The sequence below is a fragment of the Triticum dicoccoides genome, chromosome 6A (genome assembly GCF_002162155.2).
Source record: "Triticum dicoccoides isolate Atlit2015 ecotype Zavitan chromosome 6A, WEW_v2.0, whole genome shotgun sequence".
In the NCBI taxonomy this organism is placed as follows: Eukaryota; Viridiplantae; Streptophyta; class Magnoliopsida; order Poales; family Poaceae; genus Triticum; species Triticum dicoccoides.
The window spans coordinates 622,447,764-622,458,408 of NC_041390.1; the positions used below are offsets into that span (position 1 = coordinate 622,447,764).

At 46.0% G+C, this 10,645-nt stretch overlaps 1 long non-coding RNA gene and 1 pseudogene across 1 annotated transcript in view; both read right to left on the bottom strand.

Moving 5' to 3' along the window:
• Nucleotides 1-749: 749 nt before the first annotated feature.
• Nucleotides 750-2,638, bottom strand: LOC119318597 (annotated as a pseudogene).
• Nucleotides 2,639-9,464: 6,826 nt separating this feature from the next.
• Nucleotides 9,465-10,645, bottom strand: part of LOC119318598 — a 3,401-nt gene continuing 2,220 nt past the window's right edge. The window contains exons 2-3 of the long non-coding RNA XR_005154168.1: nt 10,120-10,183; nt 9,465-9,804 (exon numbers count right to left, since the gene is read on the bottom strand). This is a non-coding gene — a long non-coding RNA (uncharacterized LOC119318598). The remainder of the gene's footprint in view (nt 9,805-10,119; nt 10,184-10,645) is intronic.

Consider the following 10,645-nt stretch of genomic DNA (forward strand, 5'->3'; position numbering starts at 1 on the left):
AAGCCAGCGTTGCCCACCGCGCCAAACCAGACGATGGCGCGCGGCAAAGTACTTTTTAGCGCGCGGCGCGTTCGGCGGCTGTTGGAGATGCTCTCATAAGATGGATGTTGCATGCCTAGTTGACTACCCAAGCCATGATCCCCACATGAGTGCTCCAGATCTGTTTGATGTAGGCTGGTTTGCTTCAGAATTAACACAACAGATTTCTGAATTCTAGTAAAGAAGACCCAAACGAATCTGCATCTTCTAACTAGAAAATCAAGAGACACACTCCTGCGAACATTTTTATATATATGCTCTTCGTTTCTGAATTTTGGTGCACAAAATGATCACATTTATTATGTTTCTATAATACATTGATAGTTAATAAATTTGAGCATTAGGCATTCCTATATATTGATAAATGATTTTTTTTACACTTTGCAGTTGGAGGTTTAGACTTCACATGGATTGATGCAGATATTTTTGGAGATAATTGCTAATTCAAATTTCAAGGAACGACCATTTTTGTTTCTTAGCTTGCTATAAATGATAAGTTTAAAACTTCAGTTATATGAGTATATCAAAATTTAGGACCCTATTTTGTATTTGGCCCGGGCCCCCAAATTTCTGGAGACAGACCTGGTCGGGAGGGACTGTCCACATATCTAAAAGCATTTCCCCCTTCACGACTTGCTCTTGCTAATTCAAACACGACTTGGTCTATTACGGTACATATGACAACTTTATTGGAAACAAAGGTGGTGTGAAGGACAAACTAAACAAAAATAGTGGTACACAATTCCGCGTAACATTTTATTTGGATACAACTATTTATATCTTGAACTTATTATAAACTAGAGAGCTGATAGATAGCATATTGTATATTGTATGTAGTTACTCCGATGGGACAATGATGGAAGACGACTGAGAGCTGCTAGCTAGTAGCATGGCATGGCACGACCTTGGCACGGAGTGGGCGCTTCATGACTATGGTGAGCTCCAGCGTCTCAGCGAAGTCCACCGGCTCGCCGGGCACCTCGCTCCACTGAACGCCCTCACCATGGTGGCCACAAGGAGGTTGACGTGCAGCAGCGAAACATCGATGCCAGGGCACATCCGGCGGCCGGCACCGAACGGCATCATTTTGATCTCCTTGCTTCCCGTGAGGTCCAGGTCCTCCCCCTCGCCGCCGGGTAGGAACCGCTCCGGCCGGAACTGCGTGGGGTCCGGCCACACCTTTCTGTCCATGGCCATGTCGCCCAGCGTGAAGTTCACTGACACCTCTTTGGGCACGGTGAAGCCATCCAGCACCGTGCCGTTCTCCCCGGCCGCCGCGTGCGGCAGGATGAAGCGCGCCGGTGGGTGCCGTCTCAGTGACTCCAGGACCACCGCCCGGAGGTACGGCAGGTGTTCCTCATCCCGGACCTGTAAAAGTTTATGTTCTTTAAGAAAAAATAAAAAAATCAAATGTGTTTTTCGAATTCGCACAAATTTTGCCCGAGCTGGACCTGGCCGTCCGCGACGTTGTTTATTTCGGCCCTGAGCTTCGCCTGGATCTCCGGCCGTGTGACGAGGTTCGCCATGGCCCACTGCAACATGTTTACCGTAGAGTCGACGGGCCCGGACAAGAGTTCCGTGCACAAGGCGACGATCTCGCCGTCCGTCAGGTGCCTGCTGCTGCCATCTTCCTCCGGGATGCGGAGGCTGATGAGGGAGTCGACGTAGCAATCCATTTCAAAGATCTAGCCGGCGGTGTTGCGCCGCGCACGGCACGCACGTATCAGAGGGATGAACACCTCCTCCTGCCGCCGGCGCATGGACAGCATCCTCTGGTACCGTCGCCAGAAGAGGAGCTTGCTGACCTTGGGGCTCGACCCGAACACCTGGAACCCCACCACCTCCTTGAGAGACTGCCTCTGCAGCGACGTGACTGCTGCGATGGCGGCGGCGTCGAGCCCCTGGCCGAAGCACATACATGCAATCACGTGGAAAACAGCATCATGCAGGAGCCCCTCGATGAGGACGACCCCTGATTCGCTATGCATCTGGCGCGCGATGCCGTCGACGAGGCCCGAGGCGGCGCGCCTGCGGGCGGCGGCGTACCGCGGGATGCTCGACGGGTGGAGCGCCCGGCCGGTGAGGTTTTGCCGGAGCGTGCGCCACAGCGGGCCGTACGCGGCGGACGTGATGTTGTGCTGGTCGCTGGAGAAGATGCGGGTGGCGAGGTTGGCTGGAGGCCGGTTGGCGAACGCCGAGCCAAGCTGCACGAGGACGCGGTGCGCCACGGCCCGGTCGGCGACGAACACGACGGGGAAGGATGGGAGGAGGTACAGCGTGAAGACGGGGCCGTACCATGACCGTGCCACGCGGACTATCGACTCGATGTTGACGCTTGTCCAGGCGAGCAGCAGCAGCGGACCGAAAGCCGTCAGCGAGGTTGGCCCAGGCGGGAGGAACGACGAGCCCGCCGCCTTGGCCTTGCATAGGGACGAGAATACAAGGGACAGGGTGAGGCACAAGGAGATGGAGAGGGAGTAGTACACCCAGTCCTCCATGGCCGCCTCAAGATGCCTAAGCTAGCTACCTTCATCTTTTTTTATAGTGTCGATCGACCGGCAGCGAGTGTATGAGTGGCCAGCAGTGGCACCAACACATACGTGTACGTCATCTGAGACTTGTAGGGTAGTTTAAAGTTAAATATGGCCACGATAATCACGCTGACAGTCACGCTGACAGCTCTAGTCATGGGTACGTAAATGATGATTCTGCTAACGCTGCTCCCCCATTACTACTGGTCGCATCGGTACTCAGATCATCACATCTAACGTACAAAATTTTCGTATCACCAGCAGTGGTATTTACCACCACTTGCGTTTTGTATGATGTATGTAGTAATTATCAAATTGATGAGTATGTACGCGTACTATATATTATATATAAATATTTAGGTAGTATATATATACACTATTTTTTCAATAATATGTATTGTATTTTAAGTGTAGTGATTTTTACGTATATATATATCATTTATGAAAGAAACCGCAAATTAGTTTGAACTGGATGGATCCTAGCTAGCTAAGTGATATATATATATATATATATATATATATATGCCATATCCATATCCATATCAAGTATAACAACTTAAAACAATCCTAAATTAAATTGATAACACAAATTTAAATGAAAAATAAAAAATAAAACAAAAACCCCCAAACATTTAGTACCGGTTGGTGTTACCAACCGGTACTAAAGGGCTCCCGGCCCCCGGAGCTGGCTCGTGCCACGTGGTTGCCCTTTAGCACCAGTTCGTGCTGAACCAGTACTAAGGGGGTGGGGCTTTAGTGCCCACACTTTAGTGCCGGTTACGGAACCGGTACTAAAGGGCCTTACGAACCGGTGCTATTGCCCAGTTCTGCACTAGTGTTGATATTTCTTGTGCATAACGGGATACGCAGAATTGCCTCTGCATCAATTGGCAAGAAGACTAACCGAACCAAAAGGCTCGTTCCAAGCGGGCGTAGCCGGTGTGATAAGCTGCGAGACAAATCTGGGAGGGTTCTGCATCAAGGAAGTGATAGGTCGCATCATCCCCTGCCTTGGGAGCCAATTATGTTGCCATATCTCAGTTGTCCTTCCATTCCCAATTCGCCGGATGATTCCCAGTCTGAGCATATCTCTCCCATCTAACATTGCCCGCCAAATCTGAGATGGTCTTCCTCCTAGTTCGGCCTCCAACAGTGTAGCATTAGGGAAATACACCGCTTTCAGAATTCTAGCACTAAGGGAGTTAGGATTGTCCATTACTCTCCAAGCTTGTCTTGCCAGTAGAGCCAATTTAAAAATCTTCATATCACGGAAACCGAGTTCGCCCATATGTTTTGGCCTTGTCATGACATCCCACACAACCCAACTCGGCTTTCTTTTCCCCCCTTACTTCCCCACCAAAACTGTCGAATAATGGCCATGATATTCTCACATAAACCCCTTGGCAGCCTAAAACATGTCATTGAAAACACCGGCAGTGCTTGTGCCATTGTCTTAATCAATACCTCCTTGCCTGCAGACAATAGGAGTTTCTCCATCCAGCCCTTAACCTTTTCCCATACCCTATCTCTTAGATATTTGAACGTGCCCATTTTTGATGTCCCACATCTGTTGGCATCCCAAGGTACCTTTCACTCAACGATTCATCCTGTACGTTCAGAGTGTTTTTAATGTTATCTCTTAATACTTGAGGGCAGCCCTTGCTGAAATAAATGGAAGATTTCTCACGGCTGACTCGCTGCCCCGAGGCATTGGAGTACGTTTCCAACAAGTTTGATACTGCCACTGCCCCCTCCACACTTGACTTGAAGAGCAACAGGCTATCATCCGCAAACAGGAGATGGTTTACAACCAGAGCTGTTTGAGCCACCTTGATCCTGCCGAGTGCTGACGATTGAGAACTGGTTTTTAGGAGGCACGAAAGGCCCTCTGCTGCAATCAAGAAAAGATAGGGGGAGATCGGATCTCCCTGTCGTATACCCCGAGATGGTTTAAAACTCTCAAGCTTCTCACCATTGAACTGTACAGAGAAGGAGACTGAACTGATCATGCTCATCACTGTATCTACCCATTGTCGGCTAAAACCCAACTTTAACATAATAGCTCGAAGATAAGGCCACTCGAGTCTGTCATAAGCCTTCATCATGTCCAGCTTCAGCGCACAATAACTGTTGGATTTTGCTTTGATCCGCTTCATAAAGTGAAGACACTCATAGGCACAAATGATGTTGTCTGTTATCAATCTGCCAGGAACAAAAGCTGACCACTCCTCTGATATGGTCTCCGGGAGAAACTCCTTTAACCTGTTTGCAACCACTTTCGAGGCAATTTTGTATATGACATTACATAAGCTAATGGGACGAAATTGGGTAAGGAAGGTTGGATTTATCACCTTTGGAATCAACACAAGGACTGTTTCATTAACACACTCTGCACTTTCCTCCCCCCTCACAATTCTGAGGACGGCATTGGTGACCTCGTCCCCACATAAGTCCCAGTGCCTTTGATAAAAATGTGCAGGAAACCCATCTGGACCCGGGGCCTTTGTGGGGAACATCTGGAAGAGAGCCGTCTTCACTTCTTCCTTAGTATATGGTGCCATAAGAGACTCATACATCTGTTGAGTAACCCTTGTTGGTACATGCTGGATGACCCGATCAACATCAGTTACCCCTTCGGACGTATAAAGTTTTTTGTAGAAATCTGCCACCATCACTTTTAGCTCGGCCGGGTCAACAATGATAGCTCCTAATGAATTTTCTAGCGCCTTGATCATGCTCTTTTTCCTCCTCATACTAGCCCTCAAATGAAAGAATCTTGTGTTCTTGTCACCCGCTATTAGCCACTCGATTCTGGAGCGTTGCCTCCACATTAATTCCTCCCGATGATACCATTTTACCAGTTTTTCATTGATTTTAATCTCTGCATGTGTCGGGCTGACCCTCAATGGATCGCTTCGAAGGCGCTCCAACTCCCTCGTGAGTGTTTTTATCTCTCTTCGTTCCGAACCAAAGGTGTCCTTGTTCCATCTCCCAAGGTTTCCTGATATAGCCTGTAGCTTCTCCTTTAAGAGTTGCATGGTAGCCGCCGGCTGATTCTGACCCCAACTCTGCGTGATTGTGTCTTTCCAACTCTCATGGGATTCCCACATCACCTCATACCGAAAAGGAGGTTTCGCTGGAGGCCGCACTTCTTCCTCGTGTAACAACAGAAGAATTGGGCAGTGGTCTGAACTAGCAGCCGTCAAGTGCTTCAGGTGTGCCTCTGGGAACAAAGTATTCCACTCTGTAGATACTAAAGCACGGTCCAGTCTTACTTTGGTGTAACTGCCTCCAGTCACTTTTTTCTCGAAGGTCCAGAAGTTGCCCATGTAACCCAAATCCATCAGCATGCAGATATCAACCGCATCACGAAACCCTTGGATCTGGGCATTACTTCTCTCTCCAATCCCGTCATGTTCTTCCGGACGTAGCACTTCATTGAAGTCGCCTATACAAACCCAAGGGAGGTTGCTCAAAGTAGCAATCCCCTTCAAAGTGTCCCATGTCCGGTATCTTAGATTGGTTTGTGCCTCGCCGTAAAAACATGAGGCCCTCCATGGGCTTGAGCCAGGGTCCTCTATCGAGCAACCAATATGATACACAGAATACCCTAAAATCTCCACCTTTATTGGATTATTCCAAAAAATTCCCAGGCCACCGCTGCGGCCCTGACTACTAACAGGAAAAGCATTATCAAAACCAAGAGTGCTAGCTAACCTTTCTACCCTCACTCTATCAAGTTGAGTTTCCACAATACATAAGAGGGTAGGGGCAAATTTCCTCGCTAATTCGCGAAGCTCACGAACCGTCGCAGCTTTGCCCGCACCGCGACAGTTCCAACTGAGGATACTCATTGCGCCCGGCGGTACTTCTCCGGGGAGTCCGCCGATAATGCTTCATTGAACTTGTTGTTCCTCGCCGCGTTGTTCTTCTCACTAGAGTCAACTGTTTTGGGCCTCTTTGGATCTTGCTTGGGTGGTGGACTCACCGGAAGAGACGGCGGTGGTAGAGCCAGCAGCGTATTCCTCTTGCTTCCCGTCCCTTTTGTCCCCTGAGCCAACAGTGTGGCAGCATGCGGCTCAGCAGTCTGGGTTCGCTCCCTGTTATTTGCCGCATCCATCATCTGCTCATCCACTCCCTCCTTCGCACATTCTTGCTGCTTCCTGCTTCCAGTTGGTGCAGCCTTGTTTCTGCCTCTAGCTGCTCCCGGGCCTGGACCAGCACCTTTGAACCAGTCCGCCTTCAGGTTCTTGAAAACTAACGCTGACGGAGGATGCACTCCATCCTCGTGTTCCTTGTACATGTGGCCAAGTCGGCCACACACAGCACACCAGTTCGGGAGGCGTTCGTATTTGACTCGGAAGATCAACCTCCTTTCCCCAACCTTGAGAGAGACGGCGTTCTTCAGTGGCTTGTTGACGTCGATCTTCACACGAACCCTAAAGAAATTTCCCTCAAAGTCATGCGAGGCCGGTTCAGCATATACTAACTCCCCAATCTTAGCTGCGAGAGACGGGATCTGCGATGCAAAGCCATCTGGAAAGTCATGAATCTGTGCCCAAATTTCCAGGAGATCCAACTTGATTGTCGACGGCTTGGTGAATCCATCGTACGGGGCAAGAACAACCGCATCACCCTGAAACGCCCACGGTCCCTCCTCCATGACGCGCTCCCAGTCCCCTAGGAAAGAAAACTGGAGGGTGTACAGATTCTCCTCAAGAGGGCGAATATTGACCTTCTGGGCGAGATCCCACGCCGCGCGCATGTTTTTATAGAACCAGAACTGGCTGTATGGTCTGTCAATATTGACTCGAGCTATCGCCATCCACCGCATAGCCTCCGGCGGTAGCGATTCCTGATCAACTTCCACGTCATCGAGGTCCTCCTCCGAGAGCCCCAACTCTTTCATCATCGCCTCCAGGTCTTCCGGATCCCTCGAACCAGAAGCTTTGGATGCCATAGTCTTGTTCCCTAGCCCGATGGAACTTTCCGCCAAGCTGTGACCTAACCCTAATCCTCCAGCCGCCCGTCGAAACCCTGCCCAAGATCGGGTAGCGATACTAAGATCACCCCTTGGTCGATCCGAGTCACGGGATCACGGTAGGTTGGGGTCGGGAAGAGGAGATCTCAAGGCGCGACGAGAAACGCCGCCGAGAGGACGACAAACCCTAACGTGAGGGAAAACGCATAGAAGAGCGTACGTGATTCATTAGTGCCCCTACTAAGCCTAATTTGTTGGATATTGTAAAAGCCCAATCATAAGAAAAACAGCCCAGTAAAAGGCCACAGCCCGCAGCGTAAATATGAACCCTGCCTACAGGGAGCACCTATTTGACGCATTCTGCGTCAAACAGACGTACCTTCGCACAGGATGCGCGCGACAGGGCCGGCCCATTAAGATTAAACTCACGCCAGCAAAAATTCGTAAATGTAAAACTGCATTACCAGAGCTGCAATTCGAACTGCAGACCTGCCGTGTGTGCACGCATCTTAATAGCCAACACAGCCACTGAGCCTTCGTTGTAAATATTTGGCTCCACGACAATGACCTAAAAACAACGGCGTAAATTGAGCATTACTAGAAAACTGTAAACAATTTTTTGAAATTAAGAATACTTTTTGATAAATGCGAATTTGAACAAAAACTGTGAATAAATTTCCAAGCATCTTTCGAAACTGTGAATAAATTTCCAAGCATCTTTCGAAACTGTGAATAAATTTTAAATTACTGAAGATTTTATGAATTTGTACAAAAACTTAAAAAAATTGTAGATCTTTTGAAAATCCTAACAATTTTCTATGACGCAAACATTTTATAAATTTACCGAACATTTTTTCGTAAATCATGAATAATTTTCCAAATTGGAGAAAATGATTTGAAAACACAAACATTTTTTAAATTGGTGAAAAAAAATTGAAAACAGGTAGAGCTTTTAGAATGCAGAACAAAATTTTGAATTTGAGAACAATTTGAAAATCATGAAGATTTTTTTGTATACGTGAACAAAAAATTGAAAATGCAAACATTTTGGTGAAACATGAACAAATTTTCAAATGCCGACACATTTTTGGAAAGTGCAAACATTTTTTAAACTGATGAACATATTTTGAAAACAGGTACAACTTTTGAAAGAAGAACAAAATTTTGAACCTGAGAACAATTTGAAAATCCCGAAGCTTTTATGTATATGTGAACAAAATATTGAAAATAGAAACATTTTTCGATAACTTCAAACATTTTTTGTAAAACGCGAGAAAAAACAATTCTGGAACATTTTTTGAAAATGCAAACATTTTTTAAATTGGTGAGTAAACTTGAAAATGGGTACATCTTTTCAAATACATAAAAAAAAATTGAATCTCATACAATTCGAAATCTTATGATTTTTAAGCGATTTTTTTGAGAAGGAAATCATTTTTCTAAAATTAAAAAAAACACTTGTATTACACGAAATTTTTTAAAGCTTCGAACAATTTTGAAAATACTGAAAGAAAATTGGAAACGAAAACAAAAGATGAATATTTGGAACAATTTTTAAATTATACAACTAAAAGAAACAAAAAAGAAGAAAAGGAAAAGGAATCAGGAAAAACAAAAAGGAAAAAGAAAGAGAAAAAAAGAAAGAGAAACAGAAAAATTAGAAAATAAACAGAAAAAAAGGAAAAGAAAACGGTTCAGGATTCTTCTGAAAGGATCCCAAAACCTAGAAAACCAGCTAGGAATCTTCTTTTTTTTTAGAACTAGCTAGGAATCTTCTGGAACGTTCCCAAAACCAGAACTGCCAGATATGTAGATGGCCCGGCCCAATCAATCGCGCCCCTGTGCGTCTGGTCGACACTTTGACGCAGAGAGCGTCAAATAGGTTTTTCCCTGCCTACACACGTATACACAACCTAAGACAAAAAAACAGCCCAGTAAAAGGCCATAGCCCGTAGCGTCGTAAATCTGAACCCTGCCTTTTATACACAACCTAAGAAAAAACACATTTCTCAAAAAAAAAACCTAAGAAAAAACACGGACGCATCAGCCCCGCACGGGACTGGAACGAAAGCCCCCGCCTGTCGCCTCAATCTCAAACCGCAGCGCAGTCACCGGCTCGCTGCAGCGCCGCCGGCAATCGTGAATCGTCGACTCCCCATAGCCCGTCCCTTGCTGCTCGTTTTCCTGGCCGGCGGGCGGCGGCACACCGGCACGACGACGGTGACGGTGATCTCATTTCTCATCTCTCCAGTTCTGCAATTCCCTAACTTCAGTTGACATCAAGGTAAATCCCTAGAACATTTTTCTTCAAACTTGTTATTACTTTGCTTCTATGTTAAAAACCATCTTAGTCTTGTTAACTCATGTGTATAATTTATCAATTTGTGTGATTAGATCAGTTCAAACATTTTTTTTCTATTGATGTTTGAATTTTGGCACTTAATATATTACAGGACAGCTAATGGAGAGGTTTTTCAAGAAATCAACAACTTCCACGATGCCTGAACTAGTTGATCAGGACAAGCTTCATAGGGATCCATCTAAAAGGAAAAGGATTATAATACTTACTTTGCCTGTTGCAGCTGCAACCATTGAGAGATGCTTCTCAGCTATGAAGATTGTGAAGAATGCTCTACGTAACAAAATTAGTGAAGATTTAATGAAAAAGAATTGCGGTGAAAGAACATGCGGTTAACAAAAAATTCCAAATGAAGTGATAGTTGAATGTTTTCATGCGGTGAAAGAACGTTGTGGGATGAAACAGAAGGTAATGCTCTTCCTAAAGCTCTTGCCTTTTTAATACCAGCCTTTTTCAACATTTGCACTTCCCCTCAATTTTGATCATGTTTTTCGTTGTTGTTGCAGGTTGCAGATTACAGTGTTAGAACAATGTGTCGATGTGCTCTTTTGCAACTTCATAACAGGATATTTTTATATTGACAAATGGTGAGTTTCCTTTCACTTTTCAATGAACTTGGTTACCATGTGGATAATAAAGAGATTATATATGCATTTTTAGTTTACATGGATGTTTTTGCCTTGTTGGTTTATGAATATGGCCATATATTTTTGCCCCCTCTCAATTATTTTCCTG